Below are 12,729 nucleotides of genomic sequence, written 5' to 3' on the forward strand. Positions count from 1 at the left end.
TAAGACCAAATTGCGCAATCGACTGGACATTTCAAACACACTGAGGGTGTCACTGTCTTCCATCATTCCATAAGCAGGGCTCCCACTGATTATATTCGTAATGCACGTTTAGTTCCCATGTTTTGTTCCCATATTTTGTTAAGCATGTTCACACGTAGGCTATAGATGTAGCTTCAAGTTGTTCAATATTCATAGTTCATATTGTTCAATTTTCACTTCTTCAAGTTCATGTTTTTCACATGTTTAAGAGATCGTTACCTTCACTGTTCATACATAACTGGAGCTAGTTCTTTTCAAGTAATGCATGCACAACACATATGGAACATGGAACCACCCCCCCCCAACCCCGCCGCCGGTCCGTGGGGAAAAAAATAGGAATTAAACCGGTCCATGGTACATAAAAGCTTGGGGACCCCTGTATTACACAACATAAATTGTCACTAGGCTATGCTGGCGATCCAAATAAAATCTCCTTTGGGAACCAATGGCTTACAGTATCGAGCGGACTTAAGCTGCCACCTCTTGGCGAAAAGTTAATAGTTTTGCATATCAGTAGTTTTACGCAGCTGTGTGAATCACGGAAAGCGACACTTCTATATGGAACCCAACCCACTGTACAGTAGCTCAAGGTCTGTGGCTAAAGCAGCCATAATGAAAGCGTTTTCATTGTTTGGATACTTCACATACACGTGTTTTTTTAATCGCTTTGCTACTACTACCAAGCTGGAATCAAAGCACATCGACTCCCCTCTCACACCCTAAACACACTTCGAACAAACAAAAAACGTCTCAGTCTCACGGTATAGCCATAGGCAAAACTGGATTGGACCGGTGTAACGTTGGTACTAAATCACCCATCGCAAAGAATGATTTTTGAAGCACGTGCAACAAATATGTGTAGATACAACCCTGCCCTAGATACATCTCTCAACGTGCGCTCTAAAAACATTTGGTTTAAATGGAGATGTACATCACGGGTGCGTTAATAAATCTACATTGCTGCGAGTTGTCACAAATTATTCACTTTGACGAATTTATGTAGTCTCAGTCCTAGTTACTTTACTTTGAGCCATGCTCTTCCTTACTTGAATCACCTTTGAAAATAGAGGATTGAAGTAGCCTATATGGATGTTTGGGAATGAACGTTGACTCAGATGCTTTTTGAGACTTTGGGCTAAATGTCCCAGCCCGGTGTTTGGGATGCATCATAGACAGGTTATCTTTCAGGTAGCCTATATATTTTCCATTAGAAAACCATCACGTGGCGAGCGTGTTGTGGCTAACTCTTAGCTCCTGTTAGTAGCCTAGGTTATGGTCATAAGCAAATGAGATGACAGTCGAAAGATGCAATTAGTGCTGTTATCAATTTGCTTGGTAGCCTATAACCGCATGTATGGTTTTCTACAAATACATCAATAATCAAATTGGCCTCCATCACTCAACCAATGCTAACGGTAACATTATTTTACCTACTCTAGGCTATTGATATAACTTAAGATTAACGTAGCCTACCTGCAGTAAAAACCAAGCATGTCCGATAAACATTCTCAGATTTATTTCGGCTTCAAGAAGAAATGGGAATTACACGTCATGCAGAAATCATCCTACCCTTATTAGACGTTCTCTGTGGTAAACTACAGTCTTGTCCTAGGAAGCATAGTGTCTTTCCAAACCACTTTAGATTAACTTCCAACAAAATTACGTCTCACTGCAACGATGCGCCATCTGGTGGACAAACGACTACGTGACGCCAATACTGGAAATGCAGCCAAATTATTATGATGAATATTTGGTTTTCCTTTAATCCTACTGAATTTGTAATTATGTATCGGCCGTTGTAATTGCCGATACTGATGGTATGTGTGTGCCTGTGTCTGTGTGTGCACCACAATCTACAGGCCAATGAGTGTACAGTTACTAAATGTACACATAGGCTAACTTAATTTTTTTAGACCCCCCCATGGATGAAATTCTACGAAACTTGGCATACCCCCAGAGAATGTCAGGTTAATCATACACAAAAATTTGGTGCAGTTCTGAACATCTTAACTGAAGAGAGAGGGGGGGGGGTGCAAATCACAAATGAGTGATTATGGGCTAGGTTGATGTGGGCCCTTGAGACCAACATACTATAACAATTTCTTCATCCCTCGGTTGGTGCCCACGGTTCAGGTAGTTATTTCGAAAAAACTGCCTTTTGGGTTTTCGGGGCCCAGCGTGGGGTGGGGAGTGGCCCCGACCAAGGGGTAAGTTTTTCCGTAAAAGTCTAGTGGGGCTACATACCCACCAAATTTCATGTGCCCCGGTGGTTCGGTGTCCCGGTATCGTTGACAAAAATTCAGGAAGTAGATGACGAGAGAAAAAAACTTTGACAATCCCTATATGGCGGCGGTCATAATAAATACAACATTGTTTATACTACTGCCTCTGTCTACATACATTTAGTTGGATAAACCTGGCCCTGTCACACTGCAAAAACGAATGTTGGCGGGTATTTAAACTATCTAGCGGGTGTTTTAACAGCTGCAAGAAATAGAAGCTTCATGGTATGTTCTGGTTCTTAAATTATTTTCATTTTCAAGTTGCCCTATAACTTTACTCTCCAAACTCTTCACTGCACTGTAGCCAATTAACTGACAGTATGATAGTAGGCTATTTATTTTCTGTAGGCTACAATACATTTATTTTTTCAACTTTTGCAATATTACGCACTTGGCTACTGAACGCAAATCAGCAGGAGAGAGAACACACGTAGCCTACGCAGCGTGTAGCGCAATGTGTAGGCTATTTGGTTACCAACTAACACTGTTAGCCAATTCACTAACTTAAGACTTCAGTGCCATCATATACAACGTTTTTTACACAACAAATACAGAAAGGATGGAGGCAGCAAAAGTAGAGGAGTCATTTCAGATGGGGCAAGAACAAGGTGAATTTGTATGCTTGTCCTACCCTGCATTAGAGGAGCTGATCATCATACCAAGCACACTCGCTGTTTAAAGTCATACACCACGGTACACTAAAACTAAAATGTTACAAAGGTGGCAAAATGAATATAGGCTATTAGCCATGACATTACTAGGCTATGAATCGTTCGTTCATTTTATTTATTTATTTATATTTATTGGGGGGGGGGTTACAAACTTATTCAACCCCCTCTGGTTTTTACACAAATCGCACCCTGATTAGAGTAGTTCAAACTCAAACACACGGGCTCACTCTCCTCTTACGACTTGGCTGTAAAATTCATCCTTTAGCGTGCTGGTATCCGCCACCCTGCTCCTTTAACACAGCTCGTATTTTCCCTCTGTGGTGTATTCACTGTCCTCGCTCCCTTCATCAGGCCTCATAATGCGTTTATCTTTCTGTTCAGCCGCTTTCCTCAATTTGTCATGAATTTAGTATGGGCTTCACTGTCTCTTTGGTCATGCTATTATTCTGATGCTTTCTACTTTTGTCTTCTACTTTTTAACGTATAATCTAGCATTGAAGAATGGTGCATGAAACATTTATAGTCAGATCTAAATAATAGAGTTCAGGCTGAGCTTTCATGTCTGACAAAATTATTTGAGTAAGCAGAAACTTCATGAATGCTTTGATGTGATTTGCTGTGTATTTGGTTGACAGCACAATATAGCATGTTCTCTGTATAGTAATTTCAAACATTTCCATTTTCAACTAAAGTAGACAGAAAACAACACATTTTTTTACAGCAGAGATAATTATGTTTGTTTTGAATATGAATGCTTTCATATGTATTCATACCTGATTTAAATAATAATTGACCAAGAGGAGAGGCATGGATTGCCTGGAGGAACACAAACATTGTACACAATATTTTTCTAATAACATTATACTTGCCTGATTGTGTTACTTCTCATTTCCCATCAGAAAGGACTTGTTCATTTGATACATGTAAGGTTATGGTGGTCATGGACAATGATGTCATGGTGTCTCAAACTCAATTTGAGCTTCTTCCTGTGTGAAACCTGACAATGTTCCAGATCACTGGATAATGTAGCAGGACATAAATCACATTTTACAAGCTGAGAGAGCTGGGCAAGTAATATGTACAATCTAAGTTATGATCTGACAGACTAGCAGACATGGGGGACTCGAGTCACATTTTTTAAGACTTGAGACTTGCTTGATCAACATTTATAAAAGACTCGACTTGACTTTGACTGGCTATTCATGACTTGAGACTTGACTTAGACTTGAGACACATGACTTGAAATGACTTGACTTTTTATTTTTTTCATAGATATTAAGGAGTTAACTTTACGATTTTAGAAAATCTGCTTAGGTGCTGTTGCATGCGTCACGCGAGCGAACCTGTCATTGTACCAAGTGACGCGACGCGACAGACCACAGCAAGTGCCAGATCAAATTGAGACAGACTGAGGTAGGCTAACTTGCAAATATGGAAGGCTCTACGTTTATTCCAAAACATAATAATGTTTGGCTTCACAGATGATGTATCTGACAAGTCAAAGGAGAAATGAACAGCAGTCTGCATGTGTGCAAAATAGCGACATAACCACCACCACGTTGATTTTCATCCGAAGTTAGTCTTGTTAGAAACCTAAGGTCAAATTTGAGGCATGTTAAGAGTTGGCTTTGAATCTATTATGCTTTTTAGTTAACGCCATATTAGGTTAAAATGTGTGAAATGGCAAAGTGAAACATTTTCTTGTCTAAGTTTAATCTTGATATATAGCGAAAATGTTGCCAATGTAACCTAAAGTAAGCGCCCCTCTTTCTCCCTCCCTCTTAAACACGTCCCTGTTCCATACGTTACAGCCTAGTAGTAGGCTAACAACAGTAAGTAGGCCTAGCTAACTGCCAATCAGCATAGCTGAAAAGTAGCTTATTTCACATGTTAGGCTTATAATATGATATAGCATTGACGGTCCTAAACCCTCCTAAAACCCATTGCGCTGTCGCGCTTGTCAAAGTTTGCCAGTGACGTCGGCGGCAGCGTTTGATTGATTGATTAGTTCACTTTTTCAACATTATTGGTTCCCTGGAGATGTGACAGGTCAGGACAGGTGTAACTTGAACTGTTTGAATATATTTTCATGATTTTATGTAGCTAGGATACCTAATATTTGAGGCACATTGAAACAATAATAGGCTATTTTATAATAGGCAATAAATGACTTGGACTTGCTTGTGACTTGAAGGTTAAGACTTGAGACTTACTTGTGACTTGCACATGTGTGACTTACTCCCACCTCTGCAGACTAGGCTAGGAAGAGTCAAGCACAGCAGGTTTGAAGATGTGTGATTTCAGTAACTGATATGAAATATTAAGGAGGTCTCCAAAAATGAATCCCAACAATTAGGACACAGTAACATACTGTCATTAGATAGACTTAGGGTTGGGTATCGTTTGGGTTTTATCCGATACCGGTGCTAAATCGATACTTTTAAAATGGTGCCGGTGCTGAAACAGTGCCTGAACCGGTACTTTGTTTTAAAAAATGTTTTAAATTAAAATGGTCTAAAGCATGAATTGCTTTTTTTTATTGATAAGACAAATTTGAACATGGAATTGAACTGTTATATTCAATTTACTACCAATATCTCATTGCTCCTACAAATAATACATTTAAATGTTAAAACAGCTTGCCATGCATGCACACACAATGGTAAGCTCTGCTTTCAAGCTTACCCAGTGTAGGCCATAGACATAATATACATAGATGCCGCATCGACCGCTACTCCTTACTAGCGCTGACGAGATTTGGAGCCGCCATCTTGGACCGGTCATCCACTCCACTCAGTGTAATCTGTTTGGCCGGTGAGATGAGCTGTCAGCGCACTTAATTAATCATATCTCACTGAATACCGAACAGATTCTCACGTTTTTTTTTTGCTGCAAAGGTCATACATGTAGCTATGATACAGGACACATGATTTAGCGTATTTTAATATTCATAGTGGGTTTAACAGTAATAGAATATTCTGATATATGATATAAAAGTGACCTGGCGTCCGATATTAAAACTGGGAACATAATCCATGTTTGACAGCATAGACAAAACTAGTTTGATACAAGTTTAATGAGTTAAATATAGTTCACAGTTGACAGAAAAGTTCCATCAACAGCATTATTCAGTCCACAGAAAGGTTCCATAAACATTTAAGTGAGATCAGTGCCATTCAGACATCTGAGGGGTATTCCAAGTAGGCCTATGCTTGGGTAAATTGACTCAGAATAAGTTGTAAACCTCCCAGTAGAAAAGCTGTATGATACAGGAATCATGGTTGTGTGAATTTTAATATTCATAGTGGGCTTAACAGTAATAGAATATTCTGATATATGATATATTATAAAGTGATGACATCCAATATAAAAACTGGGAACATAACTAATCCACTTTTGACAGCATAGACAAAAACTGGATTGATACAAGTTTTAATGAGTTAAATTTACAGAAAAAAATCCATTAACATTTTCAGTTCAGTGCCATCAAAAATAAAGTGATGAACAGACATTGGTGTGGCATAAAGGAAATGGAGTAACTGGGTTCAATATCAACAGCATTTGTTAGACAAGTTCCATAAATATTGTAAAGTGCAAGTTTGTAGGTTTGTTTCTGATCCTTAAAAAACAGACATTGGTTTGGCATAGTAAGTGTAACAGTTCATCAATTCAAGACAAAAAGGTGACTTGTCACTTGTACAGTGTCAATGGGTTCATCAACAGCATCTGTTATTTACAGTTCACAGAAAGGTTCCAGCCCCAATGAAGAGATTAAATAAAAAGGAATTAAGAAAAATTTTAGAAACTGCTAAGATCAACCCGTTCATTGCAATCAGTAAAGAATCAGGGAGTGTCTTCACAGGCTCAGTGAGACGGAGTTACTGTCATGCAGTTGGTTCTATGATTTCGACAACTGGTGCATGTCATTTTGTATGTTCCCACCTTGCTAAAATTGCTTGGGTACACTTTGGCTGAGAACAAAAGTGCTTCAGACAGCAGGTGGGCAAATAAGATGGCATAGTAAACTGGGTAAACTCCATAAAAAGAGGACAGAGTCAACCAGACGATGGGAAAATGGGACACAGAGTGGCGAATGCAGGTGATGAAGGTGGAGCTCATAAATCAAACATTCAGTCACAGTGTAGCAGATGCCCTGCAGTACTGCAATGAAGAGCTGCACCTTCCTCAGTTCCAGGGGTGTGAGGAGACTGTTCAGTTCATTCACAGTCTTCTTGAACAAGGCAGTTGTTCTGAGAGATACAAAATAATAAATAAATGAATGAAAAGGAATTTGAGAGGCATCTTATTCTTGTTAGGGTAAATGACATGTGAATAACACAGTGTTGGGCAAGCTACTTCAAAATTTTAGTGAGCTAAACTATCAGTTACTCTGCCATGAATAAAACACTACACAAAACTACCACCCAGTCAAATGTATTAGTAGCCTAACACAAACACAGCAGTAGGCTAGTTCACTACATAGGAAGCTACTTTAAATTGTGCTAATTTCACATGACAAAGAAAAGTGTAGCTTGTCTGGCTAAGCTACTTGATAAATAAAAAGTTGAGCTATTGAAAAGTTACTTTATTCAGGAAATAGTGAGGCTACCACCAACACACTTAGGCTACAAGTAGCAGCTAGCGATTGCCCAATAGGCTAGTCTGTGCCACTTCTGTAAAATTCGCCGGCCAAATCTAGTATGATTTATTTCTACAATAGCCTTCTTGTGTCAGTTGTAATCTAAGTCAGTGTTATGGAATATGACTTAACAAGTCTCAGTTCATAGCCGGGTGAACACTGAGTAAACATAGCCTAGCTAGATGGCTACGATTTTCATACAGTAATATCAAAGATTGCTCCTTCTCAGCTCTCTGGTAATATTCTATTCACAAAATACAACCAATAGTACGGTTATGTTAAATCTTACTTGTGAAAAGTAAATCCCCCGAGTATGGTCCGCAGATTTGAGAAGGAACATGCTGCACAGTGCTGTCATCTTCTGTCTTCTGCTGCAACGCAACGAGTAGTATGACCGGTCCAAGATGGCGGCCGCATTTCTTGTTTCCAGCAGCCAATGCGGCGTCTATGTATATTATGTCTATGGTGTAGGCGGTTTGCCATAAGGTATGTTAAAACCGCTTGCTATAGAACATGGACAACTGCATTTGCAAGCAAGCTAATCTAACAGGGACTCTACTTTCCAGTTAATTCAGTGTGTTCCCAAATGCTTCAAGAAATTTCAAAGTCAAAGTCAAAGTCAAAGTCAGCTTTATTGTTTTGAACATGTTGCAGACATACAAGAGATCGAAATTACGTTTTCACTATCCCACGGTGAAGACAAGACATATTTTACCAATTTAAGTCCACAGACAAACATAACATTCAAGTAAAAACAAAAAAAGTAAGTGAAAAATAAAAAATAAGGGCACATAATAATGAAAAATAAGAGCAGCAGTCAATAAAATAATTAGTGCAAAGTCAGGCCAATAAAAGGCTTGGGTAGTTCTGTTTGACCTAAGTAAGAAAGAAAGTGGCATAGTGGCAATAACAGGCTTTAGGACAACAACAAACAAGTTGTAAAGTGTACAAGTGTGCAAGTGCAGGCGGCCATTGTGGGTCCAATGTCCAGGATGTTATGTAGCTGAGGGTGAGAGGGGAGAGGAGAGAGTTCAGCATCCTTACAATGAAGGTTGGTGAGTCTGGTAGGTTCTGTTTTCCCAGAGGGCAGTAGATCAAACAGATTGTGAGCGGGTGAGTCGCCTTCGGGTGAGGTGGGTGGTGTAAATGTCCTTCAGGGAGGGGAGTGAAGCACCAGCCAATCCTTCCAGCTGTGTTCACTATGCGCCGCAGGGCTTTCCCTGTTGTATTCAGTGCAGCGCCCCCACACAGCGACATACAGCTGAGAGGATGCCTCAATGGTGCGGTAGAATGTGGATGATGGCTGGTGGAGTTGCTCGCCTGAGTTTTACAGGAGCCTCGGGCCAGTGAACACCAACACCCCAGGAAGTGCTGCTCGCCTCTCCACCACAGCAAGTTTAGTGGCATGACCTCCTCCGAAGTCAACAACAATCTTTGTCTCTTGCTGACGCTCAGCAGGAGGTTGTTGTCCCTGCACCATAGCGTGGGATGAGACCCACCAGAGTTGTGTCGCCAGCAAATTTCACTATGTGATTGTTGGAGGTTGATAAATCATGTTGAGGCTACATGTCGGCGCTGAAGTGTTTAGATTCCCAGCGCTAGCCTATTTTAACAGCAACTATGGCTGCGCTAACACCAATCAGCTGAGTTTAATTAGCGATAACGTAGGCTACGGAGATGGTTTCGTAGCGCTTTGACAGCTCAGTGACATCAGGTAACCTAGGCTACATATTTATGTTTTTGCCAGCTAACTTTTAACATGATCTTCATATTCATTGTGATGCTATAAGCCTCATGTACATGAAAGATTAATATCATGCCATTATGTTGTTTAGAACACACCGTGAAATAAAGTTTTCACTTTACAACTTTGCTGATAACATTTCAAATAAATGCCAGTTAGCGCATTTTACATTGTAAGGACATTTGTAGTATTAGGCTGCTGTTGATGTTGTTTCATAGCCTTTTGCTTGTGTGTAGTTAGGCCCACTGCTAGATTTTGACAGGAGCTCGCGATATCGCTTTAAAGTAAGCTACTTGGGCTCATGCAAGCTGTCAAACACTGTCCACTCGCCTATGGTGCACCCCTCTGGTTTATACATCCACTTATGTTAGCTAACTGTATCTGGATGTGTTGCTATCAGAGCAAGACGGCGCATGACATGCAGTGATGCCTCATATAAAATAAATAAATAAATAAAACGCTATTTAAGCACCGAAATGAGGCACCGAAATCCACGTTGTTATTTGATCCAGTTACTACCGTTTGTGTCGACACCGGCGCCATATTAGAACCGTGTTTCGGTGCCCAACCCTAGATAGACTCTTAATCTTTGTTACACTTACTAATGAGTCATGTAAATGCTCATAACTGTGTGTGTGTGTGGAGGGCGCGTGTACAAGTGTACAAATGTGTCTCGGTATCATTTAATAACTTACATTCTTTTATTTTCATCCATTGACATTAATGGTTTTGATGTTGCTGAAGGGTCACTGACTAACAGCATGGCAAATATCACTGATAACGTTAACAATTGTGAACTCATTCCTTATATTGTGCAGATGGTCTTTGTCATGCTGGGAAAAACATCCACATACCAAACAGGATGTATTTATCATTACAATTCTTTACAATAATTTTCATGGAACATTCTTCTACCTGTTGTTGACCATGTGCAAGTCCCCGGGGACAGGGGGGAGCTTTCATATGCCACCCTCAACTTCCAGACCCAGACTTAAGGGTTTTTGAACCGGCGGCCAGGGGATGAAAATGGCCACTGGAGCTGGACCTTTGGTGACTGTGTCCCTTTCCTCTGGTGTTGAGTGGGCAGTGCACAGCGTGTGATCCTATACTGAGACTGTCCGAACACTGACCCGTGTCTTTTTCCTGCTCTGGCTCGGTGCAATGTAAACAGCCCCCAGTTTGTGTAAACGCTGAGGAGGGAAGTCCAGACCGTCACTGGACACACTGTGACTGGACACATGGATAGGGGAGATGGGGGGGCCTGTGACTGAGGCCTCACACATGTCTCCCAGATTGGGGTCGTCCTGGAAGGGTTGCGTTAAGTGACCGTGGATATTTTTCCTGTGCGGTTTGTGTGTTTTTGTTTGTACTACACATGCGTGATGATAGTGTGTGCTACAGTGAAGAAGAGAAGATTATGAAGATTATTGGGGTGTAGACTTCCATACATGCGAGCGTGAGAATGTGCTTGTGTGTGTGTTGCTTCATCTCTGACCTCTCTCCCCGGTCAACAAACAAACAAATGAGAGACGAGGGACGTAAATGGCCAGGCTGGAATCATGTCAGCACTGACTCACTGACCATCTCCGTCAGTTTGTGTGCGTCTGGCCATCTGCGGTCGTCGTTGTTGGGAGAGAGAGAGATGTTATCAGGCAGTAGCTCTGTTTGTTTTCAGGCAGGAAACCCAGAGGAGGCATGCCTTCTGTTAACATCCTTCTCCTCTCTCCCCTCCACGGTGTCACGATGTTGCCACATGGAATTCATTTCACTTCACACAGTTGTGATTTTCGCCATGCTGCTTTTTTCTTTGCTTGTCCCATCAGGTATGGCCATGTAAGCCATATTTTCTCCTCCCTCTGATTCTTGGGGTCCTCTGTTTTTTCATGTTTCATTTTTCCTCAAGCCTCAATCGATATCGCTCCCCATGGGTCAAGCCCGGTTTCGACATGATATGGAAAACTTTTCTCTTTAATAAAGTGACTGATATCAAATTACTTACTAAATAAAAAAAAAATGCTTAGCCCACAAAAGAGCAGAAAATATCATATGTAAGCAGTATTGGGACTGAGCATTGTGTTTCATAATAAAAAAAAAAAAACCTGAGAGGTGCTTAGAAGCAGCAAAAGCAGCACTAGCCCAGCATCCATTTCAAAAGATCATCAACCACATTCTTCACCTAGTATTCATCCCACAGCACAAAAGTCTGTTGGAGAAGTGCAGAGGGACACCTTCTGACTTTGAAAGGTTGACGGATCCTCAGAAAAAAAAGAGCTGGATGAAAAAAGGCACAATCAATAAATTTGGGGTGTTTGGGATAGGAGCAGGGGAGAGGTTCTGAAAAGGACTCCTCTTTTATTTAGCAGGCTGCCCGGCTGCCCGTCAGTCACTGCATGGCGCAGGAAGTGGGGGAGAGACGTATGGACAGCTATGATTTCATGAATGCAAATGGAGGCAGAGCTGGAGTATCAAGGTTACGGACGGCCATTGCACACCTGGATCTCTATAAGTTTAACTTCACCTCAAGCCAAACGAGTGAAACTTTAGTGAAGTGTCAAGTGAAACAACTTTCGAAAATTCAACGTCGATTTAACAAGAGCAGCTGTAAATCTACAACGAACATGAGTTAATTCCCTCCTTCACTTAGCATTTAAATAAATAACACAATAAATAGGTCTTCTGTTGTTCATGATCGTTCAATTACATTGATTTATGTATTTTGTGGATGGGCTGATGAGGATCAGGGAGGCTAAGTCAGCTCTCATCAACAGCCCAGCTGTAATTAGCCTTCTCCCCTGCCTAAATGAGAGACTTATTCATGTATGAAATGCTGGCTAGCCAGACACAGCGCATGCAGGCCAAGCTTGAACGTGGCATAAATTCACACAATGAGGGTCGTGTCCCCAGGAGCACCAACCAAAGAAAAGTTGATCTTTTTTATTATTTATTATAACAAATCACAAACAAAACAGAATCAATGCTGAAGAGTAATGAGGTTGTTTTGCATGGGAACGGTGCCACCGCTGAAGCAATCAGGCGAACGGAGGCACTGGACGTGCCTGCCAAATTCTGCCCATCATTACCGGGCCAGGAGAAGGGAACTTTGCCTCTGCTAATAGGCTTGTTTGTTCTTCTGTGGGTGCATGAGATGGGTTTCAGGGGAAGCAAGCAATCGTTGTCCCTCGTGAGATGGACCTTGGTGGTGGAGTGACCCATGACTAGTGGGAGATGGGGGCCTTCCCAGCCTTAACTCTGCTACTGGTGAAAATAATGTCTTTACACTATCCTCACTATGTGGCTTTTATCAGCCCCCACACAGCTCTGGCCATTTGGAATAGTTCCATACAGTGATTTGAA

Source organism: Alosa alosa, chromosome 12 (genome assembly GCF_017589495.1).
Source record: "Alosa alosa isolate M-15738 ecotype Scorff River chromosome 12, AALO_Geno_1.1, whole genome shotgun sequence".
NCBI classification, from domain to species: domain Eukaryota; kingdom Metazoa; phylum Chordata; class Actinopteri; order Clupeiformes; family Clupeidae; genus Alosa; species Alosa alosa.